The sequence below is a fragment of the Colobus angolensis genome, unplaced genomic scaffold, assembly GCF_000951035.1.
Source record: "Colobus angolensis palliatus isolate OR3802 unplaced genomic scaffold, Cang.pa_1.0 Scaffold134, whole genome shotgun sequence".
Classification (NCBI taxonomy): domain Eukaryota; kingdom Metazoa; phylum Chordata; class Mammalia; order Primates; family Cercopithecidae; genus Colobus; species Colobus angolensis.
Window position 1 is genome coordinate 1,272,197 of NW_012114422.1, and position 19,864 is coordinate 1,292,060.

At 44.2% G+C, this 19,864-nt stretch overlaps 1 protein-coding gene across 1 annotated transcript in view; it reads left to right on the top strand.

The window, feature by feature from the left end:
- The window catches only part of MYOF (myoferlin), a 177,463-nt gene that overhangs the window by 32,667 nt on the left and 124,932 nt on the right, over window positions 1–19,864 (top strand). The gene's annotated exons all lie outside the window — the stretch shown is intronic.

The window sequence follows — 19,864 nt, forward strand, 5'->3', positions numbered from 1 at the left end:
GTCAGTGGCACGATCTCAGCTCACTGCAACCTCCACCTCCCAGGTTCAAGCGATTCTCCTGCCTCAGCCTCCCAAGTAGCTGGGATTATAGGCATGCACCACCACGCCCAGCTAACTTTTGTATTTGTAGTAGAGACGAGGTTTCACCATATTGCCCAGGCTGGTCTTGAACTACTTACCTCAGGTGATCTTCCCGCTTCAGCTTCCCAAAGTGCTGGAATTACAGGCGTGAGCTACCGTGCCTGGCTGAGACTAATGCTTAAAGCCAGAATACCTGCTTATTTTCCTTCTGGTGGAGGTCAATTGTCTAGTGACAGGGCATTTCTACCCTCCCACCCATGAATTTTCCTTCAAGCCATACCACGTGGGAAGACAAATTACTTTATATCCTTGATTGCAAGATGTTATTGTGTATAAGATGTACTATCAAATTAATAACAGGTCAGGAGCCAAAAAAAAAAAAAGTCTGATATTTAATGCCCACATCAATTGTAAAGAAGCATTTCAGTTTTTAGTAATGTTAGTACATTTAAAAATGTATGTCTTAGGCACATCTGGCATAATCTGAAGGCTGTAGTGAGAGCAAAAATTTAGGATGAATTAGTTGAGGTAGGTGGTCACATGCTCTGATGCTTGGGACAGTCCTGGTTTGCTGTCCTAGCACAGTGATTAATAATGCCCCTTTTGCAGTCAATGTGGCTTGATTTGGACAGTAAATTATTATTATTTTTTGTTTTTGAGATAGAGTCTCACTCTGTCACCCAGGCTGGAGTGCAGTGGTGCAGTCTCAGTTCACTGCAACCTCCGCCTCCCATGTTCAAGTGATTCTTGTGCCTCAGCCTCCTGAGTAGCTGGGACTACAGGCGTGTGCCACCACCCCTGGCTAATTTTTGTATTTTTAGTAGAGATGGGGTTTCACCATGTTGATCAGGCTGATCTCGAACTCCTGACCTCATGATTCGCCTGCCTCGGCTTCCCAAAGTGCTGGGATTACAGGTGTGAGCCACTGCACCCGGCCTATTTTTGTGTTTTTTAGTAGAGGTTTCACCATGTTGGCCAGGTTGGTCTCAAACTCTTGGCCTCAACTAATCTGTCCCCCTCAGCCTCCCAAAGTGCTGGGATTACAGGGGTACAGTAAATTAGATGGTCACTCCAGTTATTGGGGTCTTCTGCTTACCGGCATCAGAATAAGACAGTCTGCACAGACATGGACTCCCTGGACAGCGCTTTGATAGGCACTCCCATGTTTGCCTTTGATGAGATCCTTTTTACCATTCTCCGTTGCCGACCGATGCCCCCTGCATATTTTTCTGTAACTATATAAATACATTCTGGGACGGATGTGGTGTCTCATGCCTATAATCCTAGCACTTTGGGAGGCTGAGGTGGAAGGATCACTTGAGCCAAGGAGTTGGAAACCAGCCTGGGTAACATAGTGAGACCCCATCTCTAAATAAATAAATACACACCTGCATACACTCTGGCAGGTTCTGGTCCCACTCTCTTGCACTGGAAACTATTCTAGCTTTTTAAGGTTCCGTTGTATATCTCAGCTGTGAACTATTATATGATTATTTATTCCTCACCCCAACTCCCAAAAACCAGTTTTATTTCCCATATTTCAAAGTTTTGGGGAAGGGGAGGGGAGGGCCTCACACTAGCCTCCTGCATGTTACTAAGACTAGGCCCTCCTCTTCTTTGCTTTCTTCTTTCTGCAAATGGTACCGTTGTTTATATTCTAGACCAGGCCTCTCCAACAGAAATACAGTGCAGGGTGCATATGCAATTTAAAATTTTCTAGTTGCCAGATTAACACAAATATAAAGAAATGGGTGAAATTAATTTTAATAATATATTTAACTCAGCAGATCCAAAATGTTATTTCAACATGTAATCAATGTGTTTGAATCATTGTGATATTCTGCATACATTCTTTCTCTTACTCAGGCTTTGGAAGTGTTTACTTCACACTTACAGCACCTCTCAATTCAGAGACTAACCACATTTCAAGTTCTCTGTAGCCAAGTATGGCTAGTGGCCACCATATTGGACAGGATGGTTTCAGATCCTGGGCTTAAAACTTCAAACCTCTCTGCACCCTCTCCCTCTTGCTTTTGTTTTGTTTTGTTTTGTTTGAGACAGAGTCTCACTCTGTCATCCAGGCTGGAGTGCAGTGGCGTGATCTTGGCCCACGGCAACCTCTGCCTCCCAGGTTCAAGTGACTCTCCTGCCTCAGCCTGCTGAGTAGCTGGGATTACAGGTGCGCACCACCATGCCCAGCTAACTTTTGTATTTTTAGGAGAGACAGGGTTTTACCATGTTGGCCAGGCTGGTCTCAAACTCCTGACCTCAAGTGATCTGCCCACCTCGGCCTTCCAAAGTGCTGGGATTACAGGCATCAGCCACTGCACCCAGCCCCCTCTTGCCTCTTATCCAGTCTGTCCCCAGATCTTATGTTTTCGTCCTTTCCAAAGTCTGTGCTTGTGTGTGTGTTTCTTCCCCAAACCTACAGCCACCAGCCTAGTTGAGGTCTTCCTCATTTTATGCTTTATCTATTTCAGCATGGCAATGGGTTGGCCTCAAAACTCTCATCTATGGTTTAAAGTCCTTGCTTTCCTGAAGGCTATGATACTTAGAGAAAGTTAGAAAATAAACAAATACACCAAAAAATATATACTTAATGTGTCAGGTACCGTGAAGTGCTGTGAGCTAAAGAAGAAACTGTTATATCCCATGAAGAAAAGCAAATCAGAGGAAAAAGGAAAGTGGTCAGGGGTAGCGGGGAAGGGAGATCCCATTTTATGTGAAGTGGTGATAAGGTGACAATTGAGCATAGACCCAAATATAATCACAAAAGTAATTGCAATTTTGTACCAACCTATCATAATGAAGAACTGAGCCATGCAGTTCACTGGGGGGCAGGGGGGAAGAATATTCCAGGCAGAGAATAGCAAGTGCAAAGGCCCTGAGGCAGGAGTGCACTGCGGATGCTGGAGAAATGCGAGAAGGGCAGCCAGGCTGGGGCACAGTGAGGGGTGAAAGTGCAGGAAGGAGGTGAGGTCAGAGAAACCACAATATGTGTGACTTTGTGGGCCAAGGCATGGGCTTTGGATTTCATCCCAAGTGGAATGGGAATCCGTTAAAAGGTTTTCCTTATGATCTGTTGTATTTTAAAAGGATCACTCAGGCTTTTTGTGTAGAGACTGGAGGTAGGAACCAGTTAGGAAGCAGGAAAACAATACTGGGATACCATTATATATTTATTTTAGACCTATTGAAAACACAGTGGGGCCCTCAGATGACAGCAATGATGGGAAGAGGACAGCCCCCCACCCTAAACTCATCCTGGCACTCATTTTGGGCATTTGTGTGCATTTCTAGAGATGGAGTTCACGTACAGTCTATCTGAACCTGGACATTTTCATATTTTTCTGAACTTATGACATACATAATTCTGAACAAAGAAAATACGATAGGTCCTGTCCTAACAGGGTCCTTCTAAGGTTCGGGGCACCATGCATCATGCTGAGCTATGTTGCACTTGGTGTTCTGACGCCTGCTGAGTATAAAGACGAAATGAGGCTGGGTGTGGTGGCTCATGCCTGTCATGTCAGCACTTTGGGAGGCAGAGGCAGGCGGATCACTCGAGGCCAGGAGTTCGAGACCATCCTGGTCATCGTGGCGAAACCCGGTCTCTACTAAAATACAAAAATTAGCTGGGCGTGGTGGTGCACAGCTGTAATCCCAGCTTGGGAGGCCGAGGCACAAGAATCTCTGGAACCTGGGAGGCAGAGGTTGCAGTGAACCGAGATCACACCACTGTGCTCCAGCCCTGGTGACGGAGTGAGGGGGGAAAAAAAAAAGACTGAATGAGCACGTGGTTACTCTGATATTATGATGACGGGAATTGTTAGGCATAACAGAAGAAGGTAAATTCTAAGCCAGTTATGAAGCTGGTCTTGATTACTTTTTCAATCTTTCCTTCCTCCCATCTTCCATCCCCCTGACTTTTGCTGGGCACCCAGTCTCTTTAAGTTTCCTGGCTCCCACTGTGGTATGCACTGAGGCCTGCCCTCTGAGCCACACCCTGCACCCTCTGCCAATTCTTTTCCTGTACAAAACTTACCTGTCCTGTGGCTCAGTCCTTCAAGTCCCCGCTTCAAAGCGCTTTCTGAGAAAGTAATCGAGTGATGGCATAACAGCTGCTAATAGTTAATTTCCCCGTAGCGTTGACTTTTGAACCGAAGGCCATCAGTGACTTAAACTTGAAAGAGTGAACAACATGGGAATTTTAGGCCTGATGGTCAGGTCATTGGAGGAGGTGTTTTTATTAATAATTAGAACATTATCTCTCTGTCCTGCAGATTCCACCGCATAGTTTACTGTCTTGCAGTGGAAGGCCGACCCTGCGTCAGCTCTGTAAAGAAAAAGGCATGATTTCCTGCCCCTCCGTCGCCTCTGCTCTTTTACTCAGCAGTGTGCCTCCCCATCCTCAGCTGGGAATCCCGATCATTAATTAGTTTAGTTTCCACCAACTAACCAGTACACACACCTTGGTCAAATCACCTGTGCATTTCAGAAACAGACTTTTTTTAACCATCTGGGAATAAGCTGTATGTGTGTCCAAAATATTTGTGTATTTTGGGCCCGGATTTTCTTTTTGGCTTTTCTACTAAAGTTCTGGCCTTTGAGGATCAACTTACAGCTCAGTGTGGGACCGCTTCCCTCACCTGAAGCGCAGGGTAGGGGCAGAAGGGTTTTCTACAACTTAAGGAATGTCCTGCCTGTTGACTTTGCTGTTACTATGGAGATGGCCTGTGCAAACACGAGCCCTCATTTTGCATCTGCTGCTCCTGGCCTGTTAGCAAACAGTTCCCAGCTGCCTGGGCTGGCTGTGCTCCATGCCTACACCCGCATGGGCTAGACCCAGGCAGTCCCAGGCTCACAGCGCCTGTGGGCAGTGACACCTCCCCACCCCTCAGGCACTGGGAGCAGGTTGCCCGGTTCAGTATGGACTCTGCTCTTCCTCACTTTGCAGTCATCCAACTAGCCATTCGGAGGGAATGAGGGTGAGAAAGGAGACAGAGGAGCCTCTTGGTTTCATGAGGAACATGAAATGTTATTTTTAGAGGAAATGTCAGAGTGGAAAGATTTTCCCAGAGGCTGAAGAATGAAAGTTCCCTTTGCAGACAGCCAATGGCTATCGCTTGGTGAGGACTTAGCATGTGCTGAGGGCTGTGCCCAGCCCTTTGCATTCATTATCCCACTTGATCCTCACACACACTCCATATGATGGGTCCGATTTTTCCTCAGAAAGGTTTAGTAATCTGCTCAAGGTCACACAGCAGGTGTGTGTCAGAGTCAGCTCATTTATATCCAGGCCTGTACACTTGACTTTTATGTTATACTAAAAGCCTCTGACTACCTATAGGAAACAAAATATAGGTAGAATGATCAATTATCTCTGCTGAAATAGAAGTGATTTTTCCTCCTAATTTTGAAAAAAAAAAAAAAGAATTCTCAATATCAGTGTATTGCTACCTTTTATAAGCTCCACCCTAGGTAAAAGTTTTAAGCATTTTTATACTGTTGAATAGGAAGTCACTTATGCCTATATTCTGCAATGGGCCAGATATATGAAAAGACTATATCTCATCTCATTTGCTCTTCACAGTGACCTTGAGAAGGAGAGAGTAGACTTTAGCCTCAGAGGGGTTGAGGCTGGGACCCTGATCTGTTGGCATCCTGGCCCTACCCTTGAGTTCCTAAAAGTGCCATCCTCAAGAATCTGTACATGTAGAAATAAAAGATATTGACAAGTTTTCAGATTTGTGTGTGTGTGTGTGTGTGCGCGCGCATGTATGCACACGTGGACACACATGCCCAGGAGGAAAAACAGGTAGTGCATAGTTTTTACATTTGCTGTTCCCTTTGCGTGGAGTGCTCCTTCCTTCAAACTACAATGGATGTAAAATCTTGTCATTGGACCTCACCATGTCTGATCAGCCAGCCTAGAGCAGCCTCTCCCTGTCACTCTTTATCTTACTACTCTGTTTTATTCTTTCAAACCCCTTCTTATTAGGGAGCTCATGTGAGCATAAGAATGGGAAAAGGATTCTGTGTGAGCATATAGATGTTAGAATTGTGTTTTAGACAAGTACTCAGGGTATGTGCTGGTCCACACACCTGCTATATGTAACTCAGCATTTACCACCATCTGAAATGTTCTTTTCTATTTACTTAATCATTTGTTCTCTCTCTACTGGATAGCAAACTCCATGTCACTCTTGTTCAGTGCCGTAAGACCAGCACTTAGCACAGTGCCTGGCATATAGTAGGCTCTAAATAAATGTGTATTGGATGAATGAGTGAACAAGTGAATTTATGATGCTCTTACATGGATGACATTTACCATTTACAAAGCACCTTGCAGCTGTCATGTCAGCTTACTGGTAATGGGCCACCAATGTGGAATCTGTCCACCTCGGCTCTCCGGAACAGCTCCCTAGTTCCAACTTGGGTTTAAGCTGCAAAGGGGTCAGGATACAAATGTCAGAACACAAGAGAAACAAACCTCTCTCACAAAGCTCATGCCTTTTTGTAGAGAAATGTGGAACTCAAGGCTGAGCTCACAGGAAGGCAGCAGAGCATGGTATTTGAAAGCTGGGATTCTGGAGCCAGGCAGAAGCCGATTAGAGACCCAGATCTACTGATTACTAGTGGGTGACCTGGGCAAGTTACTTACCCTCTCCAGGCCTCAGAATTCTCATCCTTAAATAGACTGTAGTTTGGAATTGACTATAGTTTCGTTATGCTAAGGGATTAGATTTACCCTTCCACCTGACACAACTAGAACAAAATACGTGCAACAGTAGTTTTCAGATGTTGGACTTTGCTGGCACAGAACAGTGACCTCTAAGAGATGGGAGATAAATGAGGTAAGCCCTGTGAGTTTCCAGCTTAATGCCTACAAAGACTCATTTCCATGCTGCAATGCAAGAAAAGGGAACCCAGGCAGATCCTTGTGGTCTCCGAGAGTTGGAGAGGTGCAGGTGGGAGTCTAGAGATGCCAAGGTTAGTTTAGAGACGCCAAGGTTACTAATGGACCAAGAGGAGAGAAACATACACACACACACACACACAGAGAGAGAGAGAGAAGAAAGAAGAGAGAAGACAGAAGAAAGAAGAGAGAAGAGAGAGGAGAGACAGAGAGCACTTCAGAGACTTACAGAGAGTTCCCCTTGAATCTTCAGCTGAGAACTGAGTGAGAGAACTACCTGAGGCAGGACTAGAAAGAGTTTATGTTCCCACCAACCAGGGGAAACACTTGCAATTCATAGGGAAGGATTTTGCCTCCATAATGTAGAGAGAAAACAATAGAAACTGACCCAGAAATGGCACACAATCAGTAGACATGGACAGTAAAACAAGTATTATAATTCTCTAAACATTTTTTTAAATGCTTTAAAAAAATTACAATTCTTTAAAAAAAGTGCGTGTGTGTGTGGTTTTGTTTTGTTTTGTTTTTGTGAGACAGGGTCAGTGGCACGATCTCAGCTCACTGCAACCTCCGCCTCCAGGTTCAAGTGATTCTCCTGCCTCAGCCTCCAGAGTAGATGGAATTACAGGCACACACCACCATGCTCAGCTAATTTATGTCTTTTTACTAGAGACGAGGTTTCACCATGTTGGCCGGGCTGGTCTCAAACTCCTGGCCTCATGTGATCCGCCCCCCTCAGCCTCCCAAAGTACTGGGATTACAGGCATAAGCCACCATGCCCTGCTGAGTATTAGAATTATATTCTATAGATTCAAGAAGGTGGAGAATTACTTGAGCATGTTAGTAGGGACATGGAAGATAATTTAAAATCTTAACTTGAACTACTAGAGATGAAAATTGCAATGTCTGAAATACAGTGACCATAATTATCTGTCTCAGAATTTGCATTTCTAGTATTCTTTCTGCCTTCCAAATATATGTACTTATGCATGCAAAACCACCATTATATATACTCCCACACCAATGCAGAACAAAGTTAGAAACAGTTTCTGAATATAAATCTCAAGCAAGGCATCTGTTTTGCTGTATTGTTGTAGCAGGACGAGCCACAGACAAAACCTCTCAGACACCAAGTTGTAGAAGGAAGGGCTTTATTCAGCTGGGAGCATTGGCAAGCTACTGCCTTAAAATCCGAGTTCCCTGAGTGCACAATTTCTGTCCCTTTTAAGGGCTCACAACACTAAAGATTTCACATGAAAGCATTGTGATTGATTTGAGCAAGCAGGGGGTACGTGACAGGGGCTGCATGCACTGGTGGTCAGAGAGAAACAGAACAGGGCAGGGAGTTTCACAGTGTTCTTCTATACAGTGTCTGGCATCTACGAATAACATCGGTTTCTAAGTCATGAGTTAGAGAAGAGAGAGGAGACCAGCTCAGAACTTTTCAGTGTCGCTGCTCTAACACGGAACTAAAAAGCAATCAGAACGGAGAGTTCTGCCCCAGAATAACATCTGCTTCTGGTTTAGATTTTCAAACAGCCTGAGAAGGTTTAGGCCAGGCAGGCCCAGGCCTGGTTTTGGGCCTGGTGCCGGGCTGCCTGTTTTTGGTTTTACTTCCTTGTTTTTTTCTTAAAACAGGTACTGAGTACAAAACAATATGAGAGGGTCTCTTTCTTTCCTCATTGTGAGAAGGAGATAACAAAAAGCCTAACAATATACCTAGAAGGAAATGTATTCCAGTTCTTGTGTAAGAGGTGTGGGCATGTGGCCAGCTGTACAATCATGAGATTAGGTAGAATTTTAGTTTTGCTTCTTGTTGTTTGGGCGACTCTTGGCAAATTTCTTAATCTTTATAATGGGGACTGTGGTACTTCCTCAATAAATAGTAGCTATAGGGCAAATTTGATATAATTAAGAAAAAATTACTTCAGTTTCCTGATAAACAACAAAATAGCTAATGTTTTTTTTTCTAGGTTTACTGTGTGTCAGGGACTATGCTAAAACTATTTCATTTATAATTGCATTTAATCTTTATAACAACTATGAGTCAGTCAGTCTTATCTTCAACTCACAGATGAGAAAAATGTGGCTGAAAGAGGTTCATTAAATTGTGAGAGGCCACTGAACTCTTTAAGTGGAAGCACGTGGATTTTACACAGGTATATTAAAATCCTCTTACACAGAGCCCAGACCTGCCAAGGTTTATTCTGTGTGTGTGTGTGTGTTCAGGTTGAGGGCCAGGGTGCTAAAACTTGAAAGTGAGAGGTTGTTCTGGGGGCTATAGAATTAGAAAAAGCAAAAGACCTAGCTTACGTTGTGAAATGTACTAACTCCCGGCCGGGCACGGTGGCTTATGCCTATAATCCCAGCACTTTGGGAGGCTGAGGTGGGTGGATCACGAGGTCAGGAGTTCGAGACCAGCCTGGCCAACCTGGTCAAACACCCGTCTCTACTAAAAATACAAAAATTAGCCAGGTGTGGTGGCAGGCACATGTAATCCCAACTACTCGAGAGGTTGAGGCAGGAGAATCGCTTGAACCCAGGAGGTGGAGGTTGCAGTGAACCGAGACCGCGCCATTGCACTCCAGCCTGGGTGGAGTGCAAAAACACAAACAAACAAACAAAATTATCCGGGCGTGGTGGCAGGCACCTGTAATCCCAGCTACTCCAGAGACTGAGGCAGGAGAATTGCTTGAACCCAAGAGGCAGAGGTTGCAGTGAGCCGAGATTGTGCCATTGCACTCCAGCCCGGGCGACAGAGCGAGACTCTGTCTCAAAAAAAAAAAAAAAAAAAGAAAGAAAGAAAGAAAAGAAATGTACTAACTCCCTAGGCAAAGCCCAAAGCTTGTTTTAAATTAGAAAAACCAAAAAAACTGTGTTTGGAATAAAATTAATTTGGTAGGGCAAAGTGTGGTATTGCTCATAAGTTTTTCATTTCCTAGTATATGAAATACCTTGTCTTTAAGCTTTTATTACTTTTATTTCTCCTAGTTATAAAACTAATTTCTGACCTTGCCCCATGTAAATATGACAGTGGGAGAAGGTGGTCTTTCTTCTCCTGGGGTTGGTTGGTGAGGAAGGATAAGATAGCCCATGGATTGAAGCAAGTTCTTCTCAATGGAGTAGCTTCTCAGGCTGTTTGAAAATCGAAACCAGAAGCAGACGTTACTCTGGGGCAGAACTCTCAGTTCTGATTTCTTTTTAGTTCGGTGTTAGAGCAGCGACACTGAAAAGTTCTGAGCTGGTTTGGGCTGGCTATCTCTATATAGGGAGAGGCGGAACTGCACTTTTTGGGGAGGCAGATTAAGTAGCTGCTGCAATCCTGCTGGTATCTGTTAAGATCTTGTGATTAAATAAGAAAGGGCCACAGCCCTGGAGAAAGATACCCAGAGAGGCTGAATGAGAAAAGGCATCTCATAAAGGCAAGAGCTGTAATTATGTTCCGATGGCTCTTTGGCGGGTGATCTCTTAGGAGAGGAAGATTTACAGCCTGTAAATAATTTCCAAGGCTATTGGACTATCTTCAATGATGTATCAGCTAATTTATTCATGCCACAAATATTTACTAATGCCTGCTATGTGTCAGACACAGCTCTAGACACTGTGGGTACTCCATACCTTTTATGGAGCTAACATCTGAGTAGAGGGAACAGATAAATACACATATGACATAACAGATGGTGATAAGTGATACGAAGAAAATAAAGCAGGGTAAAGGAGAGAAAGCAGGGTGAGGTCTGAGTGGTGGTTTAGATAGGGTTGGTGTATGAGGGTTTGTTTTGGGGGATTTTTTTTTTTTTGAGACGGACTCTTGCTCTGTCAACAGGCTGGAGTGCAGTAGCACAATCCCAGCTCACTGCAACCTCCGCCTCCCGGGTCAAAGTTATTTTTCTGCCCCAGCCTCCTGAGTGGCTGGGACTACAGGCACCCGCCACCATGCCCAGCTGATTTTTATATTTTTAGTAGAGATGGGGTTTCACCATGTTGGCCAGGATGATCTTGATCTCTTGACCTCGTGATCCACCCACCTCAGCCTCCCGAAGTGTTGGGATTACAGGTGTGAGCCACCGCGCCCAGCCTGGGGAATCTTTTATAAAGGGTTATGAAGTTTACAAACTTCATTCAGATGCCACTAAATTGGATTTTATGAGAATTCAGCTGCAGCTGACATTTACCTCTGGTCTAACTCTGAAAAGAAAAATTGTTTTCCGAAAGGATTTGTGGTATATGTAGTATTAAGGGTGGGGAATGGCTATTTAATGTAGGTAAGATAAAGAACTGGCTTTTAGAACTTTGCACAGTGATTACATAGAAATGGATGTGGGTAGTTACAAAGGGTTCTTATCTATTCATTCATGCCCACCTGCCCAGCCCCCTGCTGATTCAGACCAGCTTTCACTGCCAAGTACTAGCCAGGAGCCCTGTCTTCATATGCTTTTTATAGATCTCTTTTTCTAGCATAGTGTCTGAAATAATAATACAAAGTGACTGTTAAGCCCTTGCCATATCATTCTTTTAATCCCTGCAACAATATCATTAAGTAGGAGCTGTCATTATCCCCATTTTACAGTTGAGGAAACTGAAGCCGGGAGAAGTTAACCTGTACACAGCCTGAGCCTGAATTAGTCGAGTCTGTCTGCCTCCACGTTCCTAGTCATTAGGCAAAGCTATCCCTCCTATCTTAAAAGGTTCAAGTGCATGAATTAGTGAATAAATGGATGGATGGATGGATGGATGAAAAAACTACTACTTTGATTCTAACAGTTGAGGGAATTAGCTGGAGACAGAGCATCAGAACTCCACCGAACCATCAGAGCAGGCAGGCAGGCACAGAATTGGTCAGGTGAAAATAAAATAGCAGGTGACCATCTATTCAAGAAAAAATATGCAGGATCTCCTCCATGCCAGAGGAGTTAAGCCTGCTCCTCGCAGCCACAGACTCTGGCCTCAATGCCTCACTGACCTGGAGGGCTTTGGTGAGGAGACCTGGGTTTCCACTCAGCCCTTTGCAGGTGTTACAGTGATATCATTGTGGCCAGAGTGGCAGAGGTGAGGGGGCTGGGAAAAAGAGCGTAGTAGATGCTGGCCACGAAAACTGTTCAAATCCTGCCACAGCCTTCAGGCTATGTCAGTGATTCCAAAACTAGGGCGTGGAGCGAGCTAAAAGTAGAGGCGAGACTTGTGCCAGCCAGGTTTGGGAATCACGGTTAAAGATCAAGGCTTCTACCTTTTAAAAAGCCACACCCCCTTTCGATGAACAGGAAAGAATCCCCAAGGTTCTCTGGCAGTCCTGGCCTGGACTCAGGAGCGGAAGTTCCCGGGAGGAGCGCAGGTCACTAGGCCTGCCCAGGAGGTTTTCATGGAGTTTGCCTGCTACAGTTTGTTCTATTAAATAATTGGACGATGCCTGGTTCTCCAAAGTGAGCCTGGATTCCCATGCTGAATGTTTTTAAAACCACTCACGTCCCTCTCTCAGATCCCACATTGCCTGCTGCCTTCCCTACCCCCAGCCCTCCACCTCCTCCACTTTACACCCACAGCCATTGGGAATTACTGTCTAGACCATTGTTTCTCGGACTTCCTGGGTATAAGAATTACCTAAAGGAAAAAGTCGAACTCAGGGACTTGGGAATCTGTAGACGCCCTGGTGAGGGACGTCTGGGGAAGCACACTCTGAGAAATGTTTTGGGAGATGATGCGGAGGCCGAGTGAGGCTGGGCGGGCAAGTGCAAGTGGAGGAGTGAACCGAGGCGCAGCCCTTTGCGGGGATTTTACCTTAGCAAGGGCTTCCTGTGATATGAGCTGCTGCCATGGGTGTTTTCAGAAAGAAATATTCAGTGACACCTGGTACAGTATGGGCAGGAAGGCTTCATTCAGGACTGAGTTAGGTCAAGTGACCCCTGCAACGGGGACTCGTCGGAGGGAAGAGAGATGGGGTGCCGCTCAGACACAGCATCGGCAAGTAGGAATTGGTAGCCAAGGAGCAGCGTGGAGGTCAGTGGATGGAACATTCCTAAGCGGAAACGTCACGGTCAGGGGGATTCTGGCTAACCCAGCCTAACAGGATTCTTGCTGAGGACATCATGTGGGGGATGACAGAGAATGAGACACCCGATCAGATATGGAGGGTGATCACATCTCAAGGATGGGGGTTGTTTGCTAGACTGAGTAGGATTCTCTGCTAACACTGGATTTCATAAGAAAGCACTAGGCAGGCCTAGGAGGAGGCTCAGGAACTCCACTCAAGTTTGGCCAAGCGAAAACTCATGGGTCAGCTGACACGGCCTCTCCTACCAGTCTGGTTCACAGGGGGCATGCTTGGTTCTCCTGCCTTTTGGCTGGGGATCAGGGCAGGAGCTTAACTGATACTGGCCCAGGAGAGGGAGAAGTGTAGGGGAGGGAGAAGGGGCCCAGCCTTGGAACCCCAGGGCCATAGGCCTGCCAAAATGACAAGGCATGGCCAGCTGAGAGCCCACTGCTTTGAGGGTGGGGAGGTCAGCCTCTTTTTAGTTTTCCTACAGGGGACCTAGGGGCAGCTTGGAATCGTGTTTGTCCCCAGTCCGGTTGGGATTGCTGTTCCTGCTCAGAGGTCGGGAAGTTGAGCCCGAGCTGCGATCTCTAGAGGCAGAAACAGTGCAACATGTGATTTATTTCTCAGCTTCCAACACATTTTTTCCTTCCTTCATGAAGGAATTTCCAAGTGACTCCTCCTCCAGAAATCATGTGGGCTGTGTCTCTGCTGCATAGAGGAACAACTTGGTATACGTGAGCACCCCTGAGTAAGAGTCAGCCGGCAAAGCCCTTACTCACTCCAGAGGCATGCGGCCCCTTCACATTTGCACCCATGCTAAAGGGGAGAACATTTTCCATTTCTCTTTTGTAAACAAACTATACTCTGTCTATTTTAAGAAGAAGGAGGAAAAAAAAAAACAGTTTAAGCGGCTCTTAACCAACACTTGCAAGACTAAGTTGACTGGTTTACAATTAAACTCTTTTATTCCCCCAATCATAACATCTCATTTTCAAGTAGTTGCTCCCATTGCGTAATATTTGATGTCACATAGAGATTTGATTCCAAACTCTATGACATTCGTGGGCTGAAAGACAAAGAAGCATGACTGGCTTTTTCTTCACTTTGAAGACATCTGCAGTTTATTAATTCCACAAGGAAAGCTGGAGGGCCAGAGGATGTCGAGATTCTTTCACTGTAAAATTTCCTTTTGAGACAGTAGTCCTTCTGTTTTAGTGTTGGTTGGAGTTCATGGGGAGACTTACTTTTCCATGAAAGTATAGAGCAAAGCTTCCCCATCACTGTCACACTATAATATTCTAGCATTTTCGTAACATTAGTAATAGAAAAGAAAAAAGGCTCTTGGTTTAGTGTCACCTCCTTTAAAGGAAATTGGCTTATGGTTAGACCAAACTGTTCTTATCCTCTGTGTAAGAGGCCAAGTCATCATTTCCCAGTTTTTCACAGTATTTTGTATCCAGGCAACGTCATAGAAAATAGGCCTGGCCAGGAGTGCTCTGGGAGTCACTGCAGAGCTCAGACTTACCCATGGGACATATTTTCTTCAATTCACAATGAAAACTCCTAGAAGTTCTGTTTGAATTTTTCCTGAAGTCAACCTGTTGTAAAAATATCTTTGGGATTAAAGGCTTTCCAGGCCTTCATCTAAACACACTATCTTTACTTCAGAAAAAAAAAAAATAATAAATCCTTTTGTGTGTCGCCCCTACAAAAGCATCAGAATTTTAGGAGAAAGCAAATCTTTCTTTCCAAATAGGATATGAAACTAAAGGTTTCTAAAATAAGGAATTGAGGTTAGGCTTTATCATTGGTTTCTGTTATTTTACTCCATTCCTGGTCAGTGATCTGTTACTACCCTCTCTGGGGGAAGAGAAACTAGCAGATATTGGTTGGGTCAGAATGGAGGTTGTAAAACCACTCAAGGCCATAAAGGGTCAGCAGACAGGCTTTGTGTTTTAGGCAAGCCTGTTCTTTCTAGTTAACCATCAGCCCCACCATTCCCTATTGTATTACATAGCACACATTGCATTCCACATTTCTGTTATTGGCCTAACCTTCTCTCCTGACACTCTGTGTGAATTCTAGTTTGATTCATGATATTATAAGACAATCTCTTTGAAGGCAGAAACCCTGCCTAGCATTCTGGATGGTCTAACATGGACATGTTCTAGGAGATTTTTTTTTTCCTTTAAATTAGAGATCAGGACTTTAAAAAAAAAAAAGAGAGAAAAAAAATTATTATTATTATTACTTGAGACAAGGTCTTGCTCGGTTGCCCAGGCTGAAATGCAGTAGCATATTGACGACTCACTCAGCCTCCCAAGTAGCTGAGGCTACTGGTGTGAGCCACCACACCCAGCTAATTTTTCATTTCTTGTGTGTGTGCCCAGGCTGGTCTGGAACTTCTTGGACTCAAGTTATCCTCCTACCTCAGCTTCCTGAAGTGGTGAGATGACAGGTGTGAGCCACCACAGCTGGCCAGAAAAGAAATGTTTGACATTAGATGGTTTCCCGTAGACATATATAGAAAGCATCACATATACAAGCCTAGTAGCAGGCTGTTAGAGCTGGAAAGCATTTGAGAAATTTTTTGCTTCAATCCACTTGTTTGCAAATAACGAAGAGTTGGGTGACTTAGCCAAGTACTTTAGGAAAGTTGGGACAGAGTTAGGAATAGAACAGGAGTTGTTTTCAACCTGGGGCAGTTTTGCCCTCCAGGGAACAACTGGCAATGCGCCTCGAAGTTTTCAATGATCACAAATGGTATCTAGCTGAACAGTATAGCCTCCCATAAAAAAAATTAACGGGTTCAAAATGTCCGTAGTGCTGAGGTCAAGACACACTGGTCCAACACCAGGCTGGCCCTCTTTCTCCTTCAGCGTAGTCCCAGCATGTGGCACTGTTTGTTCTAAGATTTATTTATTGATGACAGAGATTCAGGTCATTCTGACTTTAGCAGAAGCAAATCGGTACATGTTCAAGCGTGCAGTGTTGCTGTCTCAGTCCTAAGATTAGGCTATGAATTATAGAATTGCAAGGAATGAAGTCCAGTTTCTTTCCACATCTTTCATCGCGTTGAGACATTTAATACCAGTTGGATGACTTTTAAACCTGAATTTTTTATGTTTTGATTTTCTTGAAAAGTCAGTTAGCTGATTTCATGACTTAAAAACCATGGAAATAAATTCTCCTTAATACTCATGCTGTGTGGCTGAGAGAGATGCGGAAGAGATTTTAGGGGCTTTCACCTTGTTTGGAGGCTCATCTGTTTTGTCTGGTGAAGACGGAGTAATGGGTGTCCTCAGTATGTCACGGGAATAAATATCTAAGTAAGGAGAAAAAATATACTCCTGTAAAAAAGCCTGAAAAACATACTAATCGAAAGACATACTCTATAAAATTCCCATCCAATCTTTTTTTCTGTTAATGTAAAACATGGCTTTATTTTAAAAATTTCCTTAAAAGATAATTGTTTTGAGAAAAAATAATAACAATAAATTATGGTTTTGTAACATGTAAACTTTAAATGTATGACAGCAACAGGAAAAACAACAACAACAACAATAAAACAGGAGAAAATTCCCACCAATTCTCAGCATTGACTGGGAGAATTAATTTCTTTATTGACCAAAAAGGGCTGAAAAGTTCACTATTATCCCTCTGGAGGCAAAAATTTTCTTTTCCATTGCCAACTACGGCGGACTCTTTTTTTTTTTTTTGAGACAGGGTCTTGCTCTGTCACCCAGGCTGGAGTGCAGTGGCCAGATCTTGGGTCACTGCAACCTCTGCCTCACGGGTTCAAGTGATTCTCCTACCTCAGCCTCCCAAGTAGCTGGGATTACAGGTGCGCACCACCACACCTGGCTAATTTGTTGTATTTTTAGTAGAGACGGGGTTTCACCATGTTGGCCAGGCTGGTTTTGAACTCCTGGCCTCAAGTGATCCACCCACGTTGGCCTCCTAAAGTGCTAGGATTACAGGCCTGAGCCACCGCACCTGACCGCTACGACAAATTCTGCTTGTGATATTAGAAGGGATGAGAGTCCATCACAGTTGTTGACGTCTTGTGTGGTGTTCTTTACAAGAAAGTGCACCCTTCCAAGAAGACATCATGTACAAAGCGCTCCTATCATTGGGTAAATTGGGCGAAACAGGGTGCTATAGCAATTTCCGGGTCTTGTGCAATATCCTATTCATAGAACACGAAGACACTTGCTAATATTGCCAAGTCTCTGGACCTATGTGGTTGAGTTACAGAGCCCAGCATTAACATCTAGTCCTATTTCTGGAGAGGACGGGGGAGAATACTACAGACACTGCTAACATCTATCACTTCAAAAATGATGTGCCCATGTTGCCATGGGGCGTCCCCGGAGCACTTCTGAGAAACAACTTTTACCTTCTGATTTTTAAAGAAACTGTATTATATTTTAAAATAAAATGAATTCTTTTTCCACAAGATGAATTTTCCTGATTATTATGTTTGTCCAAAAGCCCAGAGTTACGTAGAAATGTTCAATTGCAGTTTCCTCACCCCAGATGTTTTGGCATAAGGAATCTCTGCTATCACTTTAAGGACTCAGTGTTTAGCTTTCTATTTTTATGCTAATGATTTTCTGTTCTATCTGCTAGTGTAAGCCAGTGCCAATGTAGACAGGATATAAGTAAGTAACAGTTAAAAATTCTAAATATTGGGCCGGGCGCAGTGGCTCACGCCTATAATCCCAGCACTTTGGGAGGCTGAGGCGGGTGGATCACCTGAGATTGGAAGTTCTAGACCAACCTAACCAACATGGAGAAACCCCATCTCTACTAAAAATATACAAAATGAGCCAGGCATAGTGGCACATGCCTGTAATCCCAGCTACTTGGGAGGCTAAGGCAGGAGAATTGCTTGAACCCGGGAGGCGGAGGTTGCGGTGAGCCAAGATCGCTCCATTGTACTCCAGCCTGGTCAATAAGAACGAAACTCCGTCTCAGCGAAGAAAATAAATAAAACATTCTAAATATTTCTTCTGTCCTTTATCAGGATACGTACTGAAAGCACGTGACTCTCTGCCTTTCTGATTGCATTTCACACAAGGAACTTCCTCGGTTTACCTACTCTCATTCATGTTTCATGTTATAACCTCAATTTACAGGCTATTTTTTCACAGGTTACATTTTTATATAGACTGGGGAACGTGTGTTCTATAGGTGTTTTTGATCATGTTCCCTAACTATAAAAATGTTTTGAGTATTAATTCTCAATATATGTAGACTTATTTATTCTTTCCTTCATTCAGGAACCTGCTGTTAAGTATCTACTATATTCTGGTACTGTGTTAGAGTAGTGAATAAAACAGGCAGCAATCCCTGAATCAAGGGGGCTTTCCTCGTGAGCAAAGACACGAGGGTACTTCTGTGCCAATATGTTAGGTACGATAGGAGATAGACAGGTAAGTGACAGAGGCTGATATTATCCACCAAGTTCTAGGAAGAGAGAAGTACACACACTGAACATCTGAATGCTGCACCATCATACAGAGGATAGCAAGCTAACCCTATCAGTGAACTAGCGACCTATTTACAACCCTAGAAGGTCTACTTGGGGGATTATTTTCACAGTGGGCAAAGATTTATGGGTCCTTTTACATTTCCATTACAGAGAAATGCCTTCCTCTCTCACTGAATTTTCTCCTACTTTTCTTTCTTTCTGGATTCTGGGTGGCAGGGCACGGGGAGGGGGAGGGGCGGGCTATATTTAGTCTTTCTTTTTTCTTTTTCTTTTTTTTGAGACAAGGTCTCACTCTGTCGCCCAGCCTGGAGTACAGTGATGCAATCATAGCTTACTGCAGCCTCAACCTCCTGGGTTCAAGTGAGCTTCCCACCTTATTCTCCCATGTAGCTGGGATTACAGGCATGCACCATCACACCCAATTAATTTTTTAATTTTTTGTAGAGATGAGGTCTCATCATCTTGCCCAGGCTGGTCTCAAACTCCTGGACTCAATTGATCCTCCCACCTAAAGTGCTGGGATTACAGGCATGAGCCACTGCGTCCGGCCACTCTATTCAGTCTTCACCTCTTGTCCTTCTATCTCCTTCATGACTGTTGAAATTTCAGGCTGGGAGTGGTGATTCACACCTGTAATCCCAGCACTTTGGGCAGCTGAGGTGGGCAGACCACCTGAGGTCAGGAGTTCGAGACCACCATCCTGGCCAACATGGCGAAAACCCATCTCTATGAAAAATACAAAAATTAGCTGAGCATGGTGGTGGGCGCCTATAATCCCCACTATTTGGGAGACTGAGGCAGGAGAATCACTTGTACCCAGTACGTGGAGGCTGCAGTGAGTGGAGATCACCCCAGGGCACTCCAGCCTGGGTGACACAGCAAGAGTCTGTCTCAAAAAAAGAAAATAAAAGAAAAAAGAAAACAAAAGACAGGAATTTCATAGGCACCAGAGTTTGACTCTTGTAATGGAGAAGTGATGGGAGATACATTTACTGCCAAAATGCCCTGCGAGGCTAATAGCAAAATGGCCCACATCTCACTATAGGTGACTTTTTTTTTTTTTTTTTTTTTTTTGAGACGGAGTCTCGCTCTGTCGCCCAGGCTGGAGTGCAATGGCACAATCTCGGTTCACTGCAACTTCTGACTCTTGGGCTCATATTATCCTCCTACCTCAGCTTCCTGAAGTGGTGAGATGACAGGTGTGAGCCACCACAGCTGGCCAGAAAAGAAATGTTTGACATTAGATGGTTTCCCGTAGACATATATAGAAAGCATCACATATACAAGCCTAGTAGCAGGCTGTTAGAGCTGGAAAGCATTTGAGAAATTTTTTGCT